This window comes from Mobula hypostoma, chromosome 3, assembly GCF_963921235.1.
Source record: "Mobula hypostoma chromosome 3, sMobHyp1.1, whole genome shotgun sequence".
Taxonomy (NCBI): Eukaryota; Metazoa; Chordata; class Chondrichthyes; order Myliobatiformes; family Myliobatidae; genus Mobula; species Mobula hypostoma.
The window spans coordinates 62,743,274-62,770,396 of record NC_086099.1 but is presented as its reverse complement, the minus strand read 5'-3'; the positions used below and the strand labels follow the sequence as shown (position 1 = coordinate 62,770,396).

The window sequence follows — 27,123 nt, the reverse complement described above, 5'->3', positions numbered from 1 at the left end:
GTCCGTTCTAGGATCTGTCAACTACTAAAACAGGTTCCTGTCAAACCTGCCTACTGTGCTCCACCTCTTGAACTCATTACTACAGATCAAGAAGAAATGGTAATGGACAAAGCAATGTGAACTGGCTTTCTAAAAGGTAAAGGAAATGGTGACTGTTGACACTGTCTCACATTACATGATCCATATTGTCCAGTGTCGCTTATCTATGACACTTCACCTTATGGTATAGGTGCAGTTATGTCATGTTTTCAGTGATAGAAATGATTGCCCCATAGCCTTTTCATCATGTTCCTTTACTGTTGCAGAGAAAATTTATGCACAGACTGAAAAATTGGCCTTGATTCTGGTTTAGGGTGTAAAACATTTAACCAGTACTTGTATGGGAGAAAGTTTTCCCTCATTACTGATCATCAGCTACTAGTGTCTATTTTCAATCCACAGAAGAGTATTCCACTAACACAGGGGTCCCCAACCTTTTTTGCACTGCGGACCGGTTTAATATCGACAATATTCTTGCGGACCGGCCGACCCGGTGGGGGGGAGGGGGTAGGGTTGCCAACGGACAAGAGTAGCAGTCAAATACGTTGTGTTTACCCAGAGAAAAACTACAATGACCATGAAGCCTTGCACGGGCACCAGTGTGCATGCGTGACCCACGCATGTGTGTACCTGCCGATTTTTTTTTCTGCAAATTGTTTTTGGCAATTCTGTTCGGGCGGGAGGGAGTGTTAATGACGACCGGAATATCGGTGATAAGTGGCTAACACACTCAATTTCGTTTCTTAAAGGGTTTATCTAACGAATTTAATATTAAACACACAGCACATATTTTCCTCGCGTGAGTATAGTGATAAGTCAATTATCAGGGGAGCGTGAAGTAAGTGCTGAACGAACTTCCAGTAGAAGTGGTAGAGGCGGGTTTGATATTATCATTTAAAGAAAAATTGGATAGGAATATAGACAGGAAAGGAATGAAGGGTTATCGGCTGAGTGCAGATCGGTGGGACTAGGTGAGAGTAGCGTTCGGCACGGACTAGAAGGGCAGAGATCGCCTGTTTCCGTGCTATAATTGTTATATGGTTATATAAGTAAGTCAATAGCATCATAACATTTTAAGTAACGTTTGGATATTAAACACACAGCACATACTTTCCCCGTATGAACATATAAAATCATTGCAACACACCAATATCGCTGAATCAGTGGGAGCCCTGGGCTTGTTTCCCTGCAACAAGATGGTCCCATCGAGGGGTGGTGGGAGACAGCGATACTCGAATGGGGTTCCTTATGTCCAGTCTATTCCGCAATTTAGTTTTCATTGCATTCATTGCAGAAAACTCCAATTCACAGAAAAATGTTGGAAATGGAAGCAACGTTTTCCGTGCTTTTGTGGCTATCTCAGGATATTCAGCCTTGACTTTGATCCAGAATGCCGGCGGAGATGTTATGTCAAACATACTTTTCAGCTCGCCGTCATTTGCAAGCTGGAGGAGTTGATCTCCTTCCCGCGCTGACATGGATGACGCGTGGGTAATGACCTCGCGTGCGTTCAAGCTCAACAGTGGGTGTGACAGGGAGTGAGGAAAGGTGCAGCTGACTCTTATCGCTTCCTCGCAGCCCGGTAGCACATGCTTTGCGGTCCGGTGGTTGGGGACCGCTGCACTAACAGCAGCAGCACGAATGCAGAGATGGGATCTGTTTCTTGGAGGACAGACTTACAAGATCAAATTCAAGAGGATGACTAGTCATGGAAATGTTGATGGATTGTCCCATTTATCCTTGGAAAAGGAAATAACTGAAAAATTTACAAAAGAGGATCCTCCTTTTTACGTATTCTCCCTAATGCAAATCTAGAGTCTCCCTATTGCGGCAGAAATGATCCAAAGGGAAACCTGAAAAGACCCCACCCAGTCTCAGGTCTACATGATCCACCCAAGCTAGCTGGAATAGGCAGCAGAAACTCCAATTCTCCCTTTTCACCAGTGCCAGGATGAACTGGCACAAGAAGGGGGTTGCCTTATGTAGGGATTCAGAATTGCTGTACCATCCAAACTGAGAGCTAAAGTGTAGGAGGAACAACATACAGGTCTTCTAGTTGTGGTCAAAATGAATGCTTTGGCTCAGTGCTTTGTCTGGAGGCCTGGGATTGATCAACAAATTAAGCAGTTTGCCATATACTATTCAGTATGCCAACATATCCAGAAGAAAGGTGTCCAGAGCTGTCAGATCCACTTCCTGCAGCCCCAAAGTTAACTCCCACAACCACCATGGAGGGGGCCACAGAACCAGAGATTATTTCACAGCGACAAGTCTCATCTGTCAACCAGAGTGATCCCCCTTGTCAGGAAAGGCATTATCCCACAAGAGTAAGAAATCCTCCACAGTGATTAAGTCTTTAGACATGAATGAGACGATTTAAAATTTACTATGCTGTGGGTGTGTGTATGGTAGTTGTATTATATAGTATAGTGAATATATATTTGAGATACATTCTATATTGTTTGACTTGATTATTTAATATTTCAGAAATATTTGAGTAATATTGTAAATTTATTCGCAAACAACAGGAATTCTGCAGATGCTGGAAATTCAAGCAACACACATCAAAGTTGCTGGTGAATGCAGCAGGCCAGGCAGCATCTGTAGGAAGAGGTGCAGTCGACGTTTCAGGCCGAGACCCTTCGTCAGGACTAACTGAAGGAAGGCTTCAGTTAGTCCTGGCGAAGGGTCTCGGCCTGAAACGTCGACTGCACCTCTTCCTACAGATGCTGCCTGGCCTGCTGCATTCACCAGCAACTTTGATGTGTGTTGCTTGTAAATTTATTGTTTAAGCACTTTTTTACTCATGTAATGCATTGCAGGTTATATGCAAAAGTATGTGAATGGTATACGGTATCACACCACTACGTCATAAGTTCACACCTCATTAAAAGCACAAACAAACTTAGACATGTTATTCCCAGTTCTGTGTTTTTATTTTGATTAGTTCTATGTTTTAGAGTTACAAAACATAACAGCTACATAGGTTAGTAAGGTGGTAAAGAAAGCGTATGGCATGTTTGCATTTATTAGTCAAGGCATTGAGTTCAAGAGTCAGGAAGTTACGTTGCAGACTTATAAAACCCTTGTTAGACCACATCTGGAGTATTGCATTCAGTCTGGTTGCCCTTTTATAGAAAGGATGTTAAGGCTTTAGAGAGGGTGCAGAAGAGATTTTCCAGGATTCTGTCTGGATGAGAGGACATGCATCATAAGGAATAGTTGCATAAAATTGAATTTTTTTCTCTGGAGTGGCAGAGACTGAGGGGAAATCCAATAGAGATCTATAAGATTATGAGAGGCATACAGAGAGTGGACAGTCAGTACTTTTCCCTGGGATTGAAATACCTAATACCTGCATCATGCACTAAATGTCAAAGGAATTACGTTCAAAGGAGATGAGTCGGGCAAGATTTTTTTTAAACATAGAGAATGGTACGTGCCTGCTGGGGAGGTGGAGGCAAACATGATTGTTATGAGTTTTGCACCAAATGTCGTAGCATACTAAACAGCAATACAACATACTCAATAAGGAAAAATAGATTTGCCAAATGACTTCCTAGACCACAAATAGCAAATATTTTATTAGTTCACAATTTACAAGATTAAATTCAACTTGATAGGCATGCCAAATTCATGGTGATTAGAAAGCCTGTAAGTGTTAAAAAAGTAAAGCAGAATCAATTTCTCATCTACCACTAATTCTGACCCTTAGTCTCCTCCCTGGCAACAGCCTGAAGAGGAGCCTGTAAAGACACCAAGATCACAAACAATCCACAGAGCTGGCATTCCAATCTCATAAAAAGGGATTCCTCAATTCTTTGGTGATAGCTACAAAAGGAAGTATGAAATGCATTATGGTCAGAAAAAGCACCATTTTCATTATAGCAGAAAAACAGCTTGTAAATCAAGACCATGTACCCAAACTATCAATGGCATTATTGTGAAAATCTATATGTCAAATAGTTATAAATTGTAGAATCACTGTGCTTTCCATCAGCAAACACTTCCTTTACTGAAAAATTATCCTCTTAGTACCTTCTTCAGACCATATACAGAATATTTGTCATCTCCACACCTTCCTTAGTCAACCTACTGCTGAAATTCCATTTTCCATCATTGCAACATTTTTCTAGTTGAGCTTGCATCTTCTGCTCTCCACAAGTTCTCCCTAAAGCACAGCTAACCACTGCTTTAACATCACTGATTAGCTAACTTACAGCATGTCCATGTGTAGTAATGTTGGGAAAAATAAAACTCTCATTTTACCTATCCACATCATGGCCTTCGCGCCACTCAAATTAACTTTGTTGAGCACAACCACGGTTCAAAAGCTGAGGACTGAACAGTTCTGGTGTCTTGATCATCCTAGTTCTCTGTATTCTTTTCAAGGTTACAGCATCTGCACCCAAAACATTTGAATAGCCTCCCAAAATACCTTTAACTCAATATCTTCCTTACAAGCTATCCTTTTGACTACCTAACAAGTAAACAGAAAATACTCAGCAGGTCATATACTATCAGTACAGATAGAAGCAGAATTAATGTTCATGTCAATGACTTTTCATCAGACAAGGCAAAACTCAAAAACATTGTGTTGCAAGCAGAGGACATAGGGACTTTTTGTGATTATAATATGAAGTAGGATGGGGAGAGAAACAAAATTAATGCTGGACCTGTGAGAAGCAAAACACTGCAGTTTCTAAATCCTTATCACATACAGTTTCTTTCTCACCACCTCTCATCCTTCTCTGCAACATGCCTGATTCTGACTTTTAGATTAGATTAGATTAGATTCAACTTCATTGTCATTGTGCTGACTACAGATACAAAGCCAATGAAATGCATTTAGCATCTGACCAGAAATGCAAAGAATAGTGTTATTTACAAAATAACTGTGAATAAAAAAAGTGCTACAGCACATAAATATAAAAGTACTGAGACAGTACAATACGGATGCAATACTGCTTAGCGCTGTGATGTGAGGTTCAGCAGTGTCACAGCCTCAGGGAAGAAGGTCTTCCTGTGCCTACTGGTGTGGGAGCAGAGGCTCCTGTAGCGCCTACCGGTTGGGAAGAGAGTAAAAAGTCCACGGTTAGGAAAGATGCAACCCTCATAATGCTTTTCACCCTGCTCAAGCAGCGTTTATGATAGATGTTCTCAATGGTGGGCAATTGGGTGCTGATAATCCACTGGGCAGTTTTCACCACACGCTGCAGTGCTTTGCAGTCCGATATGGGACAATTGCCATACCACACTGAGATGCAGTTAGTGAGTGTGCTCTCAATGGTACAGTGATAAAAGTCCATCAGTATCCTGGGACGGAGCTGAGCTTTCTTCATGCTCCGCAGGAAATAAAGGTGTTGTTGCGACTTTTTGATCAGGATGGAGGAGTTCAGGGATGTATAAGTCACCAATATGAAAGATTAATTCTGCTTCTCGCTCCACAGATGCTTCCTGACATGCTTAATTTCCATTATTTTCTTTCTATTTCAGAGTTTTAACAATTGCAGTTTTGTTTTACCTTGTGCCTACTTATTCAAATACCCTTTTTTGGATTTGGAGTCAAATTCTGCTGGTGAGGCATCTTTGGACATCTCACTACAATGTTTTTTTTTAAATGCAATACCTATTGCACTTCAATTTTAAAAGTAACCTGCATACCAACTGGCATAGACTGAGGGTCATCATATAATATGTTCCAATAATAAAAAAAGAAAACAAGTATGTACATCTATATTGCCTCATCTGTAATGTTAGTTTTGCAGATTCAGACTCTCCTACAGCCAAATAGCAAATGCTTCATGGGATGTATCTGGAGAATATCAAATGGCCAGAGTATCTTATTCCCAATATACTAATCAATAATGTTGACCTCTTTAAAATACTATTAAAGATTTTCAGATGTCAGGAATCTCTTTGAAATTCAGAAGTAATAAACAGTATGAAAATGTATGTTTTAGTTTCATATCTGTTCATTAACATTATTAAAATAAAATGAACTGAAATCTTTAAATATTTTTAATATCAATACAAATAATTAAGAGAAAATTTATCCTGTTCTTTCTCACAGCAGGGAAATCTTCATTCAAGTAAATGGACTTGCTGATCCAGTGCCATGTCTACACTGTGCAGTATCTGATTCCAGATTCTTCACCATGAATGTTGGGATTCCCAGCAAATGCCCAGGAGCCCTAACCTTGCTAGCACTTATGAGGGCAATGCCAGCAGCAACATGTGAAACTATTAACAAACCCTAACATAATACCAGTCATCAATGTGCCTGCTGTCAACTGGTACCAGAAAGTGTATTTATGAAAGTAAAACATGTTAATAGAAGGCAGTGGAAAACAAACTGTTGGAGGAACTCAGTAGGTCAAGTAGCATCTGTGGAAGGAAAGTGTTTGTCTATGTCTTAGGTCAGATCCCTGCACCTGGTCCTGATTCTTGGTTTTGACCCAAAATGTTAACAATTCCTTTCCACCAACAAATGCTACTTCTCTTACTGAGTTCCTCCTGCAGATTGTTTGTTGTTCTACATTCAATTCTCTCTCTCTCTCTCTTTATAACGTTGATGCAGGTTCACAGGTCTGGTGAATAAGATAGACAACACTGACTACAAATAAGTATATTAATCATTTATCTAGTGAAAATTCAACCAAACATTCATGTTCCCCAAGTTACAAAACTTATAAGGCTGAATGTTCAAAAAGCATACTTCAACAAACATACATACAACAAACATCCTTAACTAAAAGCACATGCAGGGCATACCTTCCCAATCGATATATGCACTGCTTGCCTTAAACAAAGGAAGAGAGACCAAGTCTCTTCCATGTGCTATTTTATATCTGGGATATTTGAAACTAGACACTAGGTGGCTAACCAATGGGAAAAGCAGCTGCCGTTTCTAAACTAACCAATCACAAAGGAAGCAGCTTTCACCCGAGCAGAATAAGCCACGTCCCCAACAGTAAGTTCTGATAGAAGGTAATGTCTGGTGACCTCTTGGTTGGTACTGCAAAAGCCACAATACTTTATAGAACTATTTAGTTCCACTTCTATTGCACACCTTGGTAAGCAAATGTGCTAAATGTGCTAAGTTTTTACGAACTGCCTGTTCAAATCTGATAGAAGGTGGCATGATAGTTCCCTGAAGATGGAATCTCACGTGGATAGGGTGGTGAAGAAAGCTTTTGGTTTGCTGGCCTTTATTAATCAGAGCATTGAGTATAGGAGTTGGGATGTAATGTTGAATTTGTATAAGGCATTGGTTAAGGCCAAATCTGGAGTATTGTGTACAGTTCCGGTCACCGAATTACAGGAAATATGTCAATAAAATTGAGAGAGTGCAGAGGAGGTTTACTAAAATGTTGCCTGGGTTTCATCTCCTAAGTTACAGAGAAAGGTTGAACAAGTTAGGTCTTTATTCTTTGGAGCGTAGAAGGTTGAGAGGGGACTTGATAGAGGTGTTTAAAATTATGAGGGGGATTGATAGAGTTGACGTGGTTAGACTTTTTCCATTGAGAGTGGGGAAGATTCAAACAAGAGGACATGAGTTGAGAGAGGACAAAAGTTTAGGGGTAACATGAGGGGGAACTTCTTTACTCAGAGAGTGGTAGCTGTGTGGAATGAGCTTCCAGCAGAAGTGGTTGAAGCAGGTTCGATGATGTTGTTTAAGGTTAAATTAGATAGATATACAGACAGGAAAGGAATGGAGGGTTATGGGCTGAGTGCAGGTCAGTGGGACTAGGAGAGGGTAAGAGTTCGGCACAGACTAGAAGGGCCGGGATGGCCTATTTCCGTGCTGTAAATGTTATATGGTTATATGATAGTGTAGTGGTTAATGTATCACTTTGCAGTGCCAGACGTTCACTGATCAGGGTTCCATTCCTGTACTGCCTGCAAGGGGTTTGCATGTGACCATGTGGGATTCCTCCGGTGCTCTGGTATATTCCAATGTTCCAAAGACATATGGTTAGGATTAGTGAGTTGAGAACATGCTATGTTGGCATGAGAAGCATGGGGACACTTGGAGTCTGCCCAGCATATTGCTGGCTGATTTGATCTGATGTAAAGTGATGCATTCCTCTGTATGTTTCGATGTATGTGGGACTTCTTATAATTTTCATTTCTGTGAAGCACCTGCATTCAGTTTCCAGAGGTGACCCTCAGCTTCTGGTTACAAGACACTTTAATTCAGCGCCCCACTTAGATTTTTCTATTTGTGGCTTCCTGCAGTGTTACATGAAGGAACAATGCAATCTTGAAGGACAGTGCCTCATCTTCTACCTGGTCACATTGCAACCTTCAAGACTCAATACGGAATACTGAATTCTCCAAAAGTAGGTAACACACTTTCAGTCCCTGCTAGAACTGGCCATTTCTATTTGTCATCATTTCAGCTCAGTTTCTCTTCTTTCCATACTTGTATTCTGGTCTTCTGGCATATCTCTGAGCCTGCTATTGGTAGCACATTACACAGAGAAAGAAGCTTAATCATGTCCTAGCTACTAAATGCTAAAACTGTCATCTTTCTTTCCCAGTCCTGATGAAAGGTCCTGGAACTGAAATATTAAATACTTCCAGTATTTTCTATTTTAGTTCAAATTAACATTATCCTTGATGCTTGGTCTTTATAGCCTTTTCTCAAATATGAACAAAGATTCAGTTCTTCAAGTGTTTCCAGATTGTCTCATTATCTTGGACATTTTAAATTATCATGAGTGAAGATTGTTAATTAAGGAACCATAAGAAGCAATCAGTTAAAGAATGGGCACAACTCAATCAACTAGGGAATGCAAATATTCTTGAGAACCATTTTTAATTCCAGCATTGAAGGAGCCAATAACTAGCAACAATGAACAAACAAACAATATGCATCCTCTAAACAGACAGGTACAGAATAATAGGGAAACAAGTAGGGAGATTGTTGGGTTTTGGTGATGATTTTTGTATCTTCATTAGCCACAGGTAAAATACTAGAAGAATACATGTCGGCTAACGTTGCTCCTTTATTTAAGAAGGGCTACAAGGATAGTCAAAGAACTAAAGGTAGGTGACACTTACAGTGGTAGGAAAGTTACTGGAAGGAATTCTAAGGAATAGGATTTATTTGCATTTTGAAAGCAAGGACTAATTAGTATGGCTTCATTCATGGGACAGCATGTTTCACAAACTTAATTGGGTGTTTTAAGGACCTGGAAGGGCAGGGCAATGGGTGTTGTCTACCTGAAATTCAGCGAGCCTTTGACAAGGTCCCACATGATAGGCTGGTCCAGAAGATAAGAATAAATAAGATCCAGGACAGAATGGCAAACTGGATACTGGAGAGGAGGACTTCAAGCCAGACTAAAGCATCAGGGTGTAAAACTTCCTCTACACAGCACCTTGTTAGCAAATGTTTAGTCACTGGAGAGCAAGATAGAGACCTAATGGAAAGATTGTTTTATTGGATAGAAATGAGAGGTTGCTGCATTCTCTATTTTACAGAGACATGGTTGACTTCAGACAAGCCAGATATGGCGGTCCCACCTGAGGACTTCATGGTCCACTGGATAGACCGAACTGTTGATTCAGGGAAGGCAAGAGGTGGGGGGTCTGTGTTTCAATTAGGCTGTTCGTGGTGGACAGACATAGTGGTCAGTCAAAATCTTGATCCCTGTCTTGGAACATCAAATGATTAAGTGCTGACTGCTTCACTAACTGAACGAGTTCTCCTCCATGTTCCTGACCACAGTTTACATACTGCTGAAGGCAGATGTTAAGCAAGCACTTGATGTATTGAATGCCATGATAAGCAAGCAAGAAAAACCCAAGGCATTCAATAAGGCTTGCTTGAAGAAATCTCTGCCCAATTTACATCAACAAATCACCTGCCTCATGAGGAGTCCCATAGCACTCAACCATTGTAACACTACAATCAGGAATGCCTACTGTTCTATCCCTAGACCACATTTCGGGAAATCCGGTCTGCTGGCTGTCCTCCTCCTACCAGCATACAGGGAAAGGCTAAAGAGCAAGGCATCACAGATAAGGACAACAATGAGGTAGTTGAAGGAGACTATGGGATTACTTTGAATCAATGGACTAGGCCATGGTCCGAGACTTATCAGAGGAGTTTTTTTGAGCAGAATTAGGCCATTTGGCCCATTGAGTCTGCTCGGCACATTTCATCATGGCTGATCCATTTTTCCTCTTCCGCCTTCCCATACTGCCCCCCCACCACCACCCTCTATCCGTTCATGCCCTGACCAATCTCTGCCTTAAATATATATAAGGTCTTGGCCTCCATTGCTGCCTGTGGCAATGAATTCCACAGATTCACCAATCCCTGGCTAAAAAAATTTCTCCTCATCGCCATTGCAAAAGGATGCCCCTATATTTTGAGGCTGTGTCCTCTAATCTTAGATTCCCCCACCATAGGAACCATCCTCTCCACATCCACTCAATCAAGGCCTTTCACCATTTGATAGGTTTCAATTAGGTCAACACTTATTCTTCTGAATTCTAGTGAATATAGGCCCAGAGCCATCAAACACTTTTCATGACAAGCTGTTTATCCCCAGAACCATTTTTTGTGAATCTTCTTTGAACCTTCTCCAGTTTCAGCAGAACTTTTCTAAGGGGCCCAGAATTGCTCACAAAACTCCAAGTGAGGCCTCACCAGTGTTTTAACATTACATCCTTATCAGGATTTGCCACAGTTGAGTATGCCACATTGTCGTGGATTTTATAAAGACACTCGTGGATGAGTGTGTCACCACAAAATCAACCAGAAGCAAAGATGGACCAAGAGAATGAAATCTGCTGTAGGCTATATCAGTGGTGTTCATGTCTGGTGACCAAGTACAAGAGGTCCAGGTACAACCTCCAAAAAGCCATCTCACATAAAAGGTGGTAATTCCAGACCAAATTTGAATCACAGAAAGATGCTCATCAGCTGTAGCAGGACTTGAATGCTATCACATTCTACAAAGTAAAGTGACATATAGAAACATAGAAAACCTACAGCACAATACAGGCCATTCGGCCCACAAAGCTGTGCCGAACATGTCCATACCATAAAACTACCTAGGCTTACCCAGAGCCCTCTGTTTTTCTAAGCTCCATATATCCATCCAGGAGTCTCTTAAAATACCTTATCGTTTCTGCCTCCACCACTGTTGCCAGCAGCCCATTCCGCGCACACACCTCTCTCTGCGTAAAAAATTTACCCCGACATCTCCTCTGTACTTATTTCCAAGCACCTTAAAACTATGCCCTCTCATGCTGGCCATTTCAGCCCTAGGAAAAAGCCTCTGACTATCCACACAATCAATGCCTCTCATTATCTTGTACACCTCTATCAGGTCACCACTCATCCTCTGTCACTCCAAGTAGAAAAGGCCAAATTCACTCAACCTATTCTTATAAGGCATGCTCTCCAATCCAGGCAACATCCTTGTAAACCTCCTCTGCACCCTTTCTTTGCTTTCCACATCTTTCCTGTAGTGAGGTGACCAGAATTGAGCGCAGTACTCCAAGTGGGGTCTGACTAGGGTCCTATATAGCTGTAACATTACCTCTCAGCTCTTGAACTCAATCCTATGGTTGATGAAGGCCAATGCACCGTATGCCTTCTTAACCACAGAGTCAACCTGCGCAGCAGCTTTGAGTGTCCTATGGACTCGTACCCCAAGATCCCTCTGATCCTCCACACTACCATAGAGTCTTGCCATTAATGCTATATTCTGCCATCATATTTGACTTACCAAACTGAACCATCTCACACTTATCCGGGTTGAACTCCATCTGCCACTTCTCAGCCCACTTTGTATCCTATCAATGTCCCGTAGTAACCTCTGACAGCCTTCCACACTATCCACAACACCCTCAACCTTTGTGTCATCAGCAAATTTACTAACCCATCCCTCCACTTCCTCACCCAGGTCATTAATAAAAATCACAAAGACTAGGGGTCCCAGAACAGATCCCTGAGGCACACCACTGGTCACCAGCCTCCATGCAGAATATGACCCATCTACAACCACTCTTTGCCTTCTGTGGGCAAGCCAGTTCTGGATCCACAAAGCAAGGTCCCCTTGGATCCCATGCCTCCTTACTTTCTCAATAAGCCTTGCATGGGGTACCTTATCAAATGCCTTGCTAAAATTCATATACACTACATCAACAGCTCTACCTTCATCAATGTGTTTAGTCATATCACAAAAAAATTCAATCAGGCTTGTAAGGCACAACCTGCCCTTGACAAAGCCATGCTGACTATTCCTAATCATATTATGCCTCTCCAAATGTTCATAAATCCTGCCTCTCAGGATCTTCTCCATCAACCTACCAACCACTGAAGTAAGACTCACTGGTCTATAATTTCTTGGTCTCTCCCTACTCCCTTTCTTGAATAGGGGAACAACATCTGGAACCCTCCAATCCTCCAGAACCTCTTACATCCTCATTGATGATGCAAAGATCATTGGAAGAGGCTCAGCAATCTCCTCCCTCACCTCCTGCAGTAGCCTGGGATATATCCCATCCGGTCCCCGTGACTTATCCAACTTGATGCTTTCCAAAAGCTCCAGCACATCCCCTTCCTTAATATTTACATGCTCAAGCTTTTCAGTCCACTGAAAGTTATCCCTACAATCACCAAGATCCTTTTCAGTAGTGAATACTGAAGCAAAGGATTCATTAAGTACCTCTGCCATCTCATCCGGTTCCATACACACTTTTCCACTGTCACACTTGAATGGTCCTATTCTCTCACGTCTTATCCTCTTGCTCTTCACATACTTGTAGAATGCCTTGGGGTTTTCCTTAATACTGTCTGCCAAGGCCTTCTCATGGCCCCTTCTGGCTCTCCAAATTTCATTCTTAAGCTCCTTCCTGTTAACCTTATAATCTTCTAGATCTCTATCATTACCTAGTTTTTTGAACCTTTCGTAAGCTCTTCTTTTCTTGACTAGATTTTTAATGAGGTTTAGCTCCCAGGTGAGCTCAATGCCTTTTATGCTTGCTTTGGCCAACAGAACGTAAAGGCAACTTCACAAACTCGCTCAGCCCCACCAATCCTGTGACTTAAGCTCTAAAACCCACATGAGATCATCCTTCAGGAGTGTGAACCCACTGAAAGCATCTGGCCCAGACAGTGTAGCTGGCTGAGTACTGAAGATCTGTGCTAATCAACTGGCTGGTGTGTTTACTGATTTCTTTAACTTCTCGCTTCAGCAGTCTAAGGTACCCATCTGCTTGAAGCAGGCTTCAATTATACTGGCGCCCAGGAAGAACGTGGTAACTTGCCTCAATGACTATCATCCATTAGCACTCACATCCATTGTGATGGACTGCTTTGAGAAGTTGGTTTTGAGCCATATCAACTCCTACCTGAGGAGTGACTTGGATATGCTCCAATTTCCCTCCCGTCACAACGGGTCTACAGCAGATGCCATTATGTCGGTTCTTCACTCAACCCTGGACATCTGAACAGTGAAGATACATACATCATGATGCCCTTCCTTGACTACAGCTTTGCATTCAACATTCCCCTCCAAGCTAATAATCTCCAAGACCTAGGCCTCAATTCCTTCTTGTGCAATTGGATCCTGGATTTCCTCACTTGCAGACGCCAGTCAGTTTGGATTGGCAGCAACATCTCCCCCACAATCACAACAGGTGCATTCACAAGCCGATGTGCTTAGCCCCATGCTCTACTTGCTTTGTGCTTATGACTGGAACTAACATGCAGCTCCAGTTTGCTGACAACATCACTGTGATTGGTGCCAATTCAGCATATAGGAGGGAGATTGAAAATCTGGCTGAATGGTGCCACACCAACAACCTCTCACACAATGTCAGCAAGACCAAGGAGCTGATTATTGATTTCAGGAGAAGAAACTAAAGGTCCATGAGCCAGTCCTCATTATGGGATCAGAAGTGGAGGGGATCAGTAACTTTAAAATCCTCAGCATTATAAGAAACATAGAAACATAGAAAACATACAGCACAATACAGGCCCTTCCGGCCACCGAGTTGAGCCAAATATGTCCCTACCTTAGAACTACCTAGGCTTTACCCATTGCCCTCTATTTTCCTAAGCTCCATGTAGCCATCCAGGAGTCTCTTAAAAGACCCTATCGTTTCCGCCTCCGCCGGCAGCCCGTTCCACACATAATAAGATATAGGAGCAGAATTAAGCCATTTGGCCCGTAGAGACTGCTCCGCCATTTCATCATGGCTGATCCCATTTTCCTCTCAGCCCCAATCTCCTGTCTTCTCTATGTCTCCCTTCATGCCCTGACCAATCAAGAACTTATCAACCTCTGCCTTAAATTTACATAAAGACTAGGCCTCCACAGCTGCCTATGGCAAAGAATCCACAGATTCACCACTCTGGTGTCAGAAATTCTGCCTCATCTGCATTTTAAAAGGATGCCCAGTGGCCTCTAGTCTTGGAGTCTCCCATCACAGGAAACTCTCTCACCATATCTACTTGATCAAGGCCTTCCACCATTCAATAGGTTTCAATGAGGGCACCCCTCATTCTTCTGAATTCCAATGAATACAGTCCCAGAGCTATTAAATGCTCTTCATGTGACAAGCCGTTGAAACCTGGAATAATTTTTGTGAACCTCCTTTGAACACCCTCCAGTTTCAGCACATCCTTCTGAAGGGGCCCAAAACTGCTCGCAATACTCCAAGTGAGGCCTCACCAGTGCTTTATAAAGTGTCAACATTACATCCTTGCTTTTAAATTCTAGTCCTCTTGAAATAAATACTAACACTGCATTTGCTTCCTCACCACAGTCTCAACCTGCAAATGACCTTTTAAGGAATCCTGCTCAAGGCCTCTGAAGTCTAGCACATCAGTTTTTTTTGTATTTTCTCCCCATTTAGAAAATAGTTAAGCCTTTCATTTCTTCTACCAAAGTGTATGACCAATATCATTTTAGAGGATTTGCCCTGGGTCCAGCACTAAAGTGTCGTTACAAAGAAAGTACTGCAGTGCCTTTACTCTCTTAAAAGATTTTGAAGATTTAGCATGTCATCTGAAACTGTGGCTTGATGCACGATGGAGAGTATACTGACTGGTTGCATCAAAGCCTTTTAGGTGACATCAATGCCTTTGAAAAGAAAAGCTGACAAAAAGTAGTGGATACAGCGCTATCCATCACAGTAAAAGCCCTCCCTATCATTGAGCATGTCTATAAGGTACACTGTCACAAGAAAGCAACATCCATCATCGAGGATCCCCACCATCCAGGTCATGCTCACTTCCCATTGCTGTTATCAGGAAGGAGAAAGAAGCCTTAGGTCTCATACCAGCAGGTTCAGGAACAGTTATTACCCCTCAACCATCAGGCACCTGACAGAGTAAATAACTTCACTCACCCCAACACTGAACTGATACCACAGCCTATGGACTCACTTTTATTATGATTATTCTGCAGTTATTTTGTATTTGCAATTTTTGCATATTGGTTGTTTGTCCGTCTTTGTGTTAAGCTTTTTATTTACTCTATTGTGTTTCTTTGTGTTTATTGTGAATGCCCACAAGAAAATGATATGGTGGTGTATACACTCAATGGCCACTTTATTAACTATACAGCTGTTTGTTAATGCAAATATCTCATCAGTCAATCATGTGGCATCGGCTCAATGCATTAAAGCATGCAGACATGGTCAAGAGGTTCAGTTATTCTTCAGACCAAACATCAGAATGGGGAGGAAAGGTGATCTAAGTGACTTTGATTGTGGAATGATTGTTGGTGCCAGATGGGGTGGTTTGAGTATCTCAGAAACTGCTGCTCTCCTGGCATTTTCATGCACAACAGTCTCTATAGTTTACAGAGGATGGCACAAAAAACAAAAAAAAAGACATCCAATAAGAGGGAGTACTGTGTTGGGCAAAAACACCTTGTTAATGAGAGAGGTCAGAGGAGAGTGGCCAAACAGGTTTAAGCTGACAATAACTCAAATAACAATGCATTACAACAATGGTGTGCAGAAAAGCATCTCTGAATGCACAACATATAAACCTTGAAGTGAATGGACTACAGCAGGAGAAGACCATGAAAATACACGAAATGGCCACTTTATTAGGTAGGTATAGGAGATACCTAATAAATTGACCACTGAGTGTATGTACATAGACAATAAATTTTCTTAGAACAAAATTTCTTTGCTTATAGGTGGCAAAGAGTAATAATGAAGGGCTCCTTTTTAGATAACTATTGGTATGCCACAGCAATCAGTGCTGCGTCCTTTTTCAAGACAATTTAAGTGGCATGATTTATGGATGACACCAAAATTGGTAATATAGTGGACATTTAAGAAGATTACACCAGGCTACAGATCAGTTGGCAAAGTGGAAAAGGAATGTCTGATGGAATTTAACTCCAACAAGTATAAAGAGACAGGTGAGGCATTGCAAGAATTTAAACCAGTTCAGTACATACAAAGTGAATGGCAAGCCCTTGGAGGGAATTAGAGAACAGAGACCTTGGGATACATCAGTGTAGTCCTCGGAGCATGGTGGGGGGAGGGGCCTGTGATCGCCACAAGTGTTACATATTTTTAGAGTAGATTTAGAACATCCTTGAAACATTTCAACTGCTCCTCGTTCTCTGTTCTCCTTGTAATCTCTGGCTGTGAAAGAGTTGAAGAAGAGCACCTTCTTTGGAAGACTAGCATCAGGAATGTGAATGATGTGGTCTGTCAATCAATGTTGACTGAGTATACCATGATCTTAGTGCCAGATTTGATGTCTTGATCTTTAACTGTGTTTCCTTAGATGGCCAATAGCTATGACAGCATGCCAGAGTCTGAAACATTAACAGTTTCTCTATCCAGAGATACCATCAAACCTATCACTCACCAAACCTATCATTCCTAACAGTCAACATTATCTTTCTGTGTCTTCAACAACTGTCTTAATTCTTAAGTGTGTTTGGGTACTTTCAGTGTTTTAGCATTTGAATTCAATGCTAATGGAATGTTCTTCTGTCAGCCTCCAAGACAGAGATAACAGGGTCACCAGATTCTGCAGGGATCCATGCAGGTGTAGTTTTATAATCCCTTTCAAAGCATTCAGAATTGGTTTTTCACCCTTAAAATAGTCTTATGCAGGCCATACCTGGACTTCTTGTATAGTTCTGAATTATTGGCCTTGAATGCCACAGATCCAGTCCTCAGCAGACTACGAAGCTCCTGGTTTATCCAGGACTTTTGGTTTGGGTAGGTCTGGTATATTGTTGAAGGCACACACTCATCCATACAGGTATTGATAAAGTCGGTGACAACTGTGGCATATTCATTCAGACTCAAAGATGAATCCCTGAATATTGTCATTCTTCCTCTTCCACATCTCTTGTCAAACATGAGTTCATACACCCTACATTTCCTTCGCCACCTCAAAAGGCCAAACCTATACTTTATACTTTATTGTCGCCAAACAATTGATACTAGAATGTACAATCATCACAGCGATATTTGATTCTGCGCTTCCTGCTCCCTGGAGTACAAATCGATAGTAAAGATTAAAAGTTTAAATTATAAATAATAAATAGAAAATAGAAAATGGAAAGTAAGGTAGTGCAAAAAAAAAACCGAGGCAGTACCGGATATTTAGAAAGCATACTCCTCCTCCTCTGCCTTTAAAAGATTGAGCTGTACTGTCTTTGCTGAGAATGGTGACGCTATCATGCTGCAGTAGTGCATCTAAAATGACAGCAGTGAACTATGCTTCTGTAAAGCAGAGTACACAGCAGTCCCTGATTGTGTAATCTATTACAGCAATCCTGCTCTGACATCTGACATTGTATTTTCTAGCGACTGTATATTTGCCAACAGGACAGTCAGGAGTGAAAATCTAAAGCCTGTGTTCCAATCATACATGTAGACCAATGTGGCACTACCCACCCCACCTCCCGCTTCCCTTTTCTTAAAAGGGGACTGCACTCACGAATCAAGTCTGCTGTTCAAGTTTCATCGATTTTGTTTCGATAGATTTTTTAGATGTTTTGAAATTATACTGCTTACTGAAATACCCATGGCTGTGACTGTGGACTTCAGCTGTAGTGGTCCTAACCGGGAATGTTTGATGATTCCCAACAGAGTTGCACGCAAAAAGTTGCCACTTAATGTCACTCTCTTACCGATGGGATGGAATGTGTTTGGTGTGTCCAGGAAGATTCCTGATATGAAATGTAGACAGGGTGACTAAGGAGAGCCCATATTGTTCCTGGTGCTAGACACTGAACTAGGTCAGGTATCAGGTCTCTCAGTGAGTGAGAATTTCAGACAGTGACCACAACTCCTTGATGTTTATCATACTCTTGAAGAGGGATAAAACATTTACTGCCTGGAGGTGGGTGTCCAGTGGTGCTCTGCAAGGATCTGTTCTTTTTGTGATTTCTATAAATGACTTGAGGAAGTGGAAGGGTAGATTAGTAAGTTTGCAGATACCACAAAGTTTGTCATAGGGTACAATGTGACGTTTACAAGATATAGAGCTGTGCTAAGAAGTGGCAGATAAGAGTTCAACCCAGAAAAGAGTGAAGTGATTAACTCTGGAAGGTAAAATGCAGGGCTAATGGCAGGATTCTTAGCAGTGTGGGGAACAGAGGGATTCACAAATTCCCTCAAAGTTGCTGTGCAAATTGATAGAATAGTTAAGAAGGCAAGAGGTGTGTTGGCTTTCATTAGTCGGGAGACTGAGTTCATGAGTTATGAGATAATGTTGCAGCTGTATAAAACCCTAGTTAAGCCACACTTGGAATATTGAGTTCACTTCTGGTTGCCTCATTATAGGAATGATGTGGAAGCTTTAGAGAGAGTGCAGAGGAGATTTACCAAGAGATTGCCTAGACTTGAGAGCATGTCATTTGGCAATAAGTTAAGTGAGCTAGGGCTTTTTACTTTGGAACAAAGGAGGATGAGAGGTGATTTGATAGAGATGTACAATATGATAAGAAGTATAGTTTGAGTGGATAGTTCAAGACTTTATCACAGGGCAGAAATGGCTAATATCGAGGGGGGATAATTTTGAGGTGATTGGAAGAAAGTATGGGGGGGGGATGTCAGAGGTTATTTTACATGGCGAGTGATGGATGTATAGAAAGCTGTGCCAGAGGTGGTGATAGAGGCAGATACATCAGGGGCATATAAGAAAATCTTCAATAGGCACATGGTTCCTTAAAGTTGTTACAGCCAGGGTTGGTAGTGGAAATAAGCTCCCACTACCTATTAAATACTCCCAATGGCAGGCCTCTCAGTGTGACTTAGCTACCAAACATGACAGAACAGTTACTACCGACAGGAGAAGGGGCAAACGCAAATTATTGGCATCTTAAAACTAGTCATTTTTGGCAGATGGGGCTCATCAGCCATGGTTGACAGCTCATTTAGGAGAAAGAAAACTCTGATTTCAAATCTCTGCTATCTTGCAGCAGCTATATCCACTAATGGGGAAGGTGTCGGGTGTAAACCCCGAGGAAAAATATGGAGCTGGAGACTATATGGCAGTCCTACGTTGAGGTTAATGCTGACTGGCAACTCCTGCGATATCGCTGGTGCCATACTGCATCAGTCTCTGATGTTTCTTTGGATTCATCAGCTGCATGGAGAGGGGAGCCTGCTGTATGGGTAACAGCTAGATCTCCATATCGTACTGCCCTGGCTTACTTATCACGTCGACAGCTGGGATACAACATCCATGGTCAACCTTGACCAATGGAGGACCTCAAGATAGGCACATAGATGATAGCAAAGTTGAAAGCTATGTAGGAGTGAAAGGTTAGATTGATCTTAGAGTAGGTTAAAGGAGCAGGGGCACAACATTGTGATTTAAAGGGCCTGTACTATGCCGTTATGCTCTATGTTCTATGCTTTAATGTTCAATGCCCTCCTCACCATTGAGCACATCTACACACAGCACTTCTGCAGGAAAGCAGCATCCATCATCAAGGACCCCCACCACCCAGGCCATGCTCTCTTCTCACTGCTGCCATCAGGAAGAAGGTACAAGAGCCTAATAACAAAATGCAGAATAAAGTGCAACAGCTACAAAGAAACTACAGTGCAAATAGATAATGAGGTGTAAGATTATACTGAAGTAGATTGTGAGTCAAAAGTCCACCTTAACGTAACAGAGAACCATCCTATAGTCTTCTAATAGCAGGATGGAAGCCATCCCTAAGCCTGGCAGTACATGTTCGCAGGCTTTTGTATCTTCTGCCCAGCAGGAGAGGGAAAAAGAGAAAATGTCCGGGGTGGGTGGGGTCTTTGATTATGCTGGATAGTTTACTAAAACAGCAAGAAATACAGACAAAGGCATGAAGATTCATGACGTGCTGAGCTGCATCTACCACTTTCTGCAGTTCCTTGCAGCCACAGGCAGAGCAATTGCCATATCAAGCTTGATATGGCAGATGTTAGGATGATGGTGCCTGACGGAAACAACTCTATTTCTATCTTTAATAGCTCTTTTTTTTCCCTTTTCAGGGCTCTTTTGAAGACCCTGACCTGGAGTTACACGCTGACCGGTTCTTTGAGGGAATGGGACCCCCACTCAGGGCCTCACAACCAGCTTTATTCGAAGTGCTAAGGATGCAGCCTAGAAGACTCGCGCGCGCCTTCAAGGTGCCAGGTTTTCATGGCTCTGGAGGCAGACAGACTCGAGGTCAGTGCTCCTGCAGAAAACTGGTGTGTTGTGGGAGACGGAAGATCGTAAGCAGCGAGCTGGCTGCTGGCTGTGTACCCAGAGACCCGAGTTCTTTGGGCACAGAGCTTGGAAAAAGTGACACAACAGACTTTTAACACCATAAATCATCAAGTTGATTTCTTACATTTCTCCTCTCGCTGTGAAATGGGGACACCTCTTTTTCCCTTATTAGGGAGAGAGAGCGCCTGTGGTATGTCGAATTACCAGGTGAATAAGTAGTCTTTGTGGTACTGCAAATCTGAGTCTTTATTGATGCTTTGCTGCATGCTTGAGTGCTTAGTGGCGGGTGCAGATGCTCTTTTGCTGGGGGGGGCGGGTTTGTTGCTTTTCTGCTGCTTATGCATGGGGGGAGCTGGGGGGGGCTTCGGGGTTCTAACATTTAACTGTCATTCACTCATTCTTTCTTTGGGGCACTCCTCTGTTTTTGTGGATGTTTACGAAGAAAAGGAATTTCAGAATGTATATTGTATACATTTCTCTGACATTGAATCTAGCTATTGATGTATCGATAAAAATTGGCCAACAGGGACATGCCAAATTTCTTGAGCCTCCTGAGGAACTGGAGGCACAGGTGAGCTTTCTTGACCATCCGGTGTCTATGTGGCTGGACTAGTACAGTCTACTTGTGATGTTCACTCCCTGGAACCTGAAGCTCTCAACCTCTGTGCCATTGATGAAGACAGGAGTACAAGAGTATGTGCACTACAACACCCCGCCCCCCCCCCCAAGACAACGACCAGCTCTTTTGATATAATAACTTTAATGGAAAGGTTGTTGTCATGACACCATGCTACTAGGCTCGCCATTTCTTCTCTGTACTGGCATCGTTATGTGAGCAATGACCCACCAAATATAGGCCTATTTCCTCATTGTATTACTGTAAGTACAGATATCTTTCCAGGTATGATCTCATATTTGCATGAAATATCATCTGCCATTATCACCCTGCACTTTGGAGACTCCTAGGATCCCACTGGTAAAGTTCCAAGCTTTCTTTACATTGCATCTTTCACCTGTTTAGAACATGTCAAAGTAATTTGAAACCAATTAATTGGTGCTAATCTATGCAGTCTTTGGTGAATGGCAAACGTAGCAGTTAGCACCACAATAAGATTGGAATTGGAATATTATTGTCACATGTACTAAGATATAGTAAAAAAGACTTGACTTGCATATTGCTGTTCATACAGTTCAAATCATTGCACGGTGCACTGAGATAGTACGAGGTAAAATAATTACAATGTAGAATAAAATGTAACAGCTAAAGAGAAAGAGCAGTGCAGGTAATCAACAAGGTGCAAGATCGTAATGAGGTAGATTGTGTCATCAGCCCTGCAGCTTGCTGTAGAGCATGGAACTTCTGGGGTTTTTGAGCACCTGTATTTGCTAATTACTACCTTAACTAGAGTTGATAAGCCCTTATGTTTTTTTTAAGTTTGACTTTATCAAGTTAGTTGTGGCTGGAATGCATTTCCCTCAGTCTGTGACTACTTAAAAGAGGACTCTCAGTTGGTGCCTTAGTGAGGTTATTGTATCAGCAAGGATGAATTACGTCGTGGTGTGGTGTGCTTTGGTTTGGTCAATCCTCCGAGGCTCTGATTCTAGTGTCTAACCTCTTGTATCCATCGCTTCCTGGGGATCCTGCCATTCCTACATACCTGGGCCCAGTCCTCAGAGGGCGCACCATGGCAGATTGTGAGGTCAATGTCCATCTTAACCTACTAGGGAATAATTTAATAGCCTTATAACAGAAGCTTAGAAGCTGTTCTTGAGTCCAGTGATAAGTGCTTTCATGTTTTTGTATCTTCTGCCCAATAGAAGAGGGAAGAATAGAAAAAGTCTGGGATGGATGGGGTCTTTGATTATGCTGACTGCTTTACTGAGGCAGTGACAAGTACAAAGAGAGTCCATAGAGGTGAGGCTGATTTCCATGTTGTGCTGAGCATAACTCTGCAGTTTCTTATGGTCATGTACAGAGTAGTCGCCATACCAAGCCATTACACATCCAGGTAAGATGTTTTCTGTGATGTACTGATAAAAATTGATATTAAGAGTCAATGGAGACATGCCAAATTTCTATAGCCTCCTGAGGAAGTAGAGGGATTGGTGAGCTTTCTTGGCGATGAAGTCTATATGTTTGGAGACTATTGACATTCACTCCTAGGAATTTGAAACTTGCAGCCCTCCAAACCTCAACATTGCTGATGTAGACAGGAGCACATGCACCTCTCCCCTTCCCAAAGTCTTCGGTTTTGCTGATATTGAAGGAAAAGTTCTTGCAATCTCACATGTTACTAGGCTCTCTTACACCTTTCTATATGCTGAATCACCGTTATTTAAGATATGGCCCACTAAGCAAGGGCCTGTTTCCTCATTGTATTAACCTATGACTAAATATATATGTCTGCCCATACATGATCTGATATTTGCATCCTTAGCCACCATTTTAAATATTTGCATGTCTTCTATAAGGTTCCACAAGCAGCAGCTGTTTTTGAATCTGTTATCATTTCTGGAATCTCTTCTGCAACATGACAACATTTCTGTGGAGCAAATGGTGCTGTTTCCTTTCTTTCAGACAATTATGTTTCTTTTTTACATTTGTCACCTTGAAATCCCACTACTAAATCACTTTTCATAAGGAATCTGGTCAAAGCTTTCCTCAAAGTCTGATTACTCAATGTCATAAGACTTTCTATTTTAAATTACACTTCCTTAAAAGCTTTAATAATCACGGGGGCAGCAGCCAGCATGTGCTGTACATAGCCCAGAAGCTGAAAGATTTCTAAACAGTAAATTTCATCATTGCTGATTTTTACAACTTGTTAGCATTTTTTCAGCTCAAGGTCATTGTTTGGTGTTGGTTTTCCCAATGTTCCCATATTTCTGCTATACTAACCCCATAATACTCACGTGACAAAAACTTAATGTTAATATTTGCAAGTAAAAGGCCACAAAAGTTAAAAGAAAATATTTTGATTCTGAGAACCTTCAATATTTCAGTGGTACAGTCACTTTAACCACCACCCCCTACGCCCAGTTTCTGATGCTCTAGTTCAAGGAAGAAAAAATGATCTAATTGGAGAAAAAAATACTGAATTGGCACTAGGGCAAAACGTTTATTTTCAATGGGAAAATTTGGGACATTTTGAAGATTAACAGAAAATCTCCATGTTCAAGTAGTATGGATTACAAAACTATTTACAGATTTTGTTTCATAAACAGATTCCGAATTCTAACCTCAAAAAAAGGAAGAGAAACTGGTAACTGGGATTAATGATTTTGACATCATATGTGGTAAAGTTGCTGAAATTGCAGGATCTGAGCACTTGATCATACAAAATTTAATGGAGTCAACATGGATCTATTAATTTTACGAATGAACCTGGATGAATTTTTCAGATTACTAACAATGGATTCTGTGATGTCCTCACATACGAGAGTGATTAATAAGTTCGTGGCCTAAAGTAGAAAGAGTCAATTTTAGAAAACCTAGCACATTTATTTTTCAATATAGTCCCCTCCTACATTACACACTTAGTCCTGCGGTCGTAGAGCAGACGGATCCCTTCTTTGTAGAAGTCGGCGTTCTGGACCTCCAGGTGTGGTCCACAGCAGGGGTGATTGATAACTTCCTGGCCTCGGGTAGACAAAGATGAGTTATACAGCTCTTGTTACATGCACGTGCAGTTCAACTCTGAGTGATTATGCAGAAAGTTTGAAGTTAATAACTCATCTCCTTATACCTTAGGCCACGAACTTATCAATCACTCCTGGTACATTAGCACGCGTATACTAACTTGGGTTAGTTGTTTGTAAGAATTATGCGTGCATTATTAAATATATTCCTTTGTGAGGCCCTGTGAATGTTTCGAACTGAAACAGAAAATACTGGACAGAATCCGTGAACAGAGCGAAAGTACAGGCAGTATGATTGGTCTTTCAAGTTCCACCAACTCCAAATGCCTTCGTTACGCTGGAGCGGTTATTCCTGACCGTTGCATGCACAACTCTACAGATTCCCTCTCATTCCCATGCAAAATAAGATCACTTGTTCCCTATTTGTGGGAAGGAATTCTCTAACAAAGAAAATGAAACAAAGTCAAAACATTCAAAAAGCTCCGACACTATTATCAGCGCTCCTTTAACTAAACGCTGTACCTCCTTGTCAGTTCAGAGTTGAACTTTTCCTGTAAGGGACGGCAAGGACAGACTCTTAAGAGTTGAAACACCCCAGGAGAGTAGCCGCCAGTCCTGTCCCCCCCCCCCAGAAAAATCATGTCGTATCTCATCAAAGAACTCTTAGAACGAGACGAAGTTCAGTTCACTTCCTGCGTTTTAGCAAGCACTAATTCTTTGTCCACGATTTATCTTAACATACTTCAATTTCTCATATTACACTTAACTTCTATCAATAATATATTGTTTACAAATGTTTTAAGAGTACGCACTTGGTTTTCCTCAGACTGCCTTCGCTTCAGAGTGACCACTCGGACTCGGGCTCATAGACCTCTCTGTCCGTCCCTCGAGCACCGAGTCGCTGCGCGCTGCTCTGGTGCACGAGAACGCCTGCACGCGCCTGTTTCACACGTTTTCCAAACAACCCGCGCGCGCTTCACCAGCCCACGGTGCGAGCCTTCTGAACCGCGGGTGCGTTGCAGGTGTTCTGGAATTCCTGTGTGCGCGGGAGCGCGCTCCTCTCGGGTACGCGAGAAATTCCACAAGCGTATCCTTGCGGTTGGCTTCCCCTACCTTGCAGTTATCCGCCACTCGTTGCAGATTTGACTGCTGAAGCTCGACTTTCCGCCTTAGGTGATCGGATACTTGACTCCCCAAGTCTATTACCGCGCCTTTCAATGCATTACAAATAAAACCGCAAATACACGATAAACAAAGCACGCTGGGATAGGCTATTCTTGGAAGTTTCAGAAGTGAGTACTGAAATTCGACCATTTTAAGTTAAAAATCGAATTCTCTCGAAGGAGCCAGTTCAAGTCAATATGTAGAACAAGAGGATATTCTTAGGATGCTGGAAATGAACGAAGATGAGTGATAGTATCGCTCAGATTTCCTCACGTAAGGGTGATGGGATCAAGTCATGCCCCATGAGACGATTCAAATCAAGTATTGCCTTTTAGGCTGGCGATCCTCAAGCCCTTCAGTGACGACGGTTATTCCAAATACTGAAACAATCTTGTGAATAGTTAATGATGAATTTACTCATGCTCTGTGAAGGGGCAGGGATAGAACTATTTTGAGTTATTGCTGTATAAACCCCGGCAATTTTGTTTCATTTTGAGAATACTTCTTTCACATTTTTTTAAATTGTCCAACATATCTAAGGGGAAAGAATCATCTTTGTCTTTTTCTTCCCTCCCTTTGTATCTTAAACGGTATTATGTTTGTTTTTCCCTCGGTGGAATGAGTGGATGCCTTTGAACTGGATTACAAATCCAAAAGGTGATGAATGGTTTGGGGATATATTCCTAGAAGACTGGGAACCGAAATGGCCTGGTTCCCACAGAGCGTTGTGGGTGCGTGGAATGCACTGCTGGCGGCAGCGGTGGAAGCGGATATAATAGGGTTTTTTCCAGAGACTTAGATAGGTACAAGGAGCTTAGAAAAATAGAGGGCCATAAACTAGAAAAATTCAAGGCAGTTTCTTTGTCACAAGGTGGGGCGTTGGTGGCGGACCCAAATGCAAGACACAGACACTGAAGTACTAGGAACAGGACTAGGATGCAGGACTTGGGCTAGGACATGGACAAGAAACAGGGAACCCGGACAGGGAACTATGAACTAGGAGTCTTGGCTTGGACTCCGAGCCAGAGACTGGACAAGGACCCAGAACCTGGGTCTTGCCTCAGGCTCAGACCCCAGAACTAGGCAAAGACATGACATGGCTACAGAACTGGACGCTGCAGGCTTGGGGTCTTGAGGCTTGAGGCTGATAACTCGGAGGCTGGAGCTCACAGACAGACTGGGAACTGTACATCAACATAGAGCTGGGACTTATCCTTCAAAAAGCCGGGACTCATCTTTATCATGACACTAACATGAGACTGGACAGTACATAGACATAGAGCCAGGACTTATCCTTAGACAGGCCGGGACTCAACTTTATCTCCACACCGAGGTGGGACAGGTCCATCTGTCGGGTAATGGAAGAATGGCCAGACTTACCCAACAGAGGCAAATACAAGACAAGACAGGTCCCCCCGCAGGGCAACAGCAGAATGGCCTGACTTACCCCACAGAGGCGACAGCAAGACAAGACAGATTCCCCCGCAGGGCAATGGCAGAACAACCTGACTTACTCCACGGAGGCAAGGACAAGAAGAGGCAAACACCAAAAAATGACAGACAGT

General features: G+C 42.2%; 1 protein-coding gene across 3 annotated transcripts in view; it reads right to left on the bottom strand.

Annotated features, from left to right (window-relative positions):
* The window catches only part of tec (tec protein tyrosine kinase), a 173,754-nt gene extending 148,159 nt beyond the window's left edge, over positions 1 to 25,595 (bottom strand). For 2 of the 3 annotated variants that reach the window (XM_063043183.1, XM_063043185.1), the window contains exon 1: positions 25,207 to 25,302. The gene's annotated coding sequence lies outside the window, so the exon portion shown is untranslated. Of the gene's footprint in view, positions 1 to 25,206; positions 25,303 to 25,507 lie in introns of those variants that run through there. The other variant, XM_063043186.1, reaches the window with a different exon arrangement.
* Between the last annotated feature and the right edge of the window lie 1,528 nt (positions 25,596 to 27,123).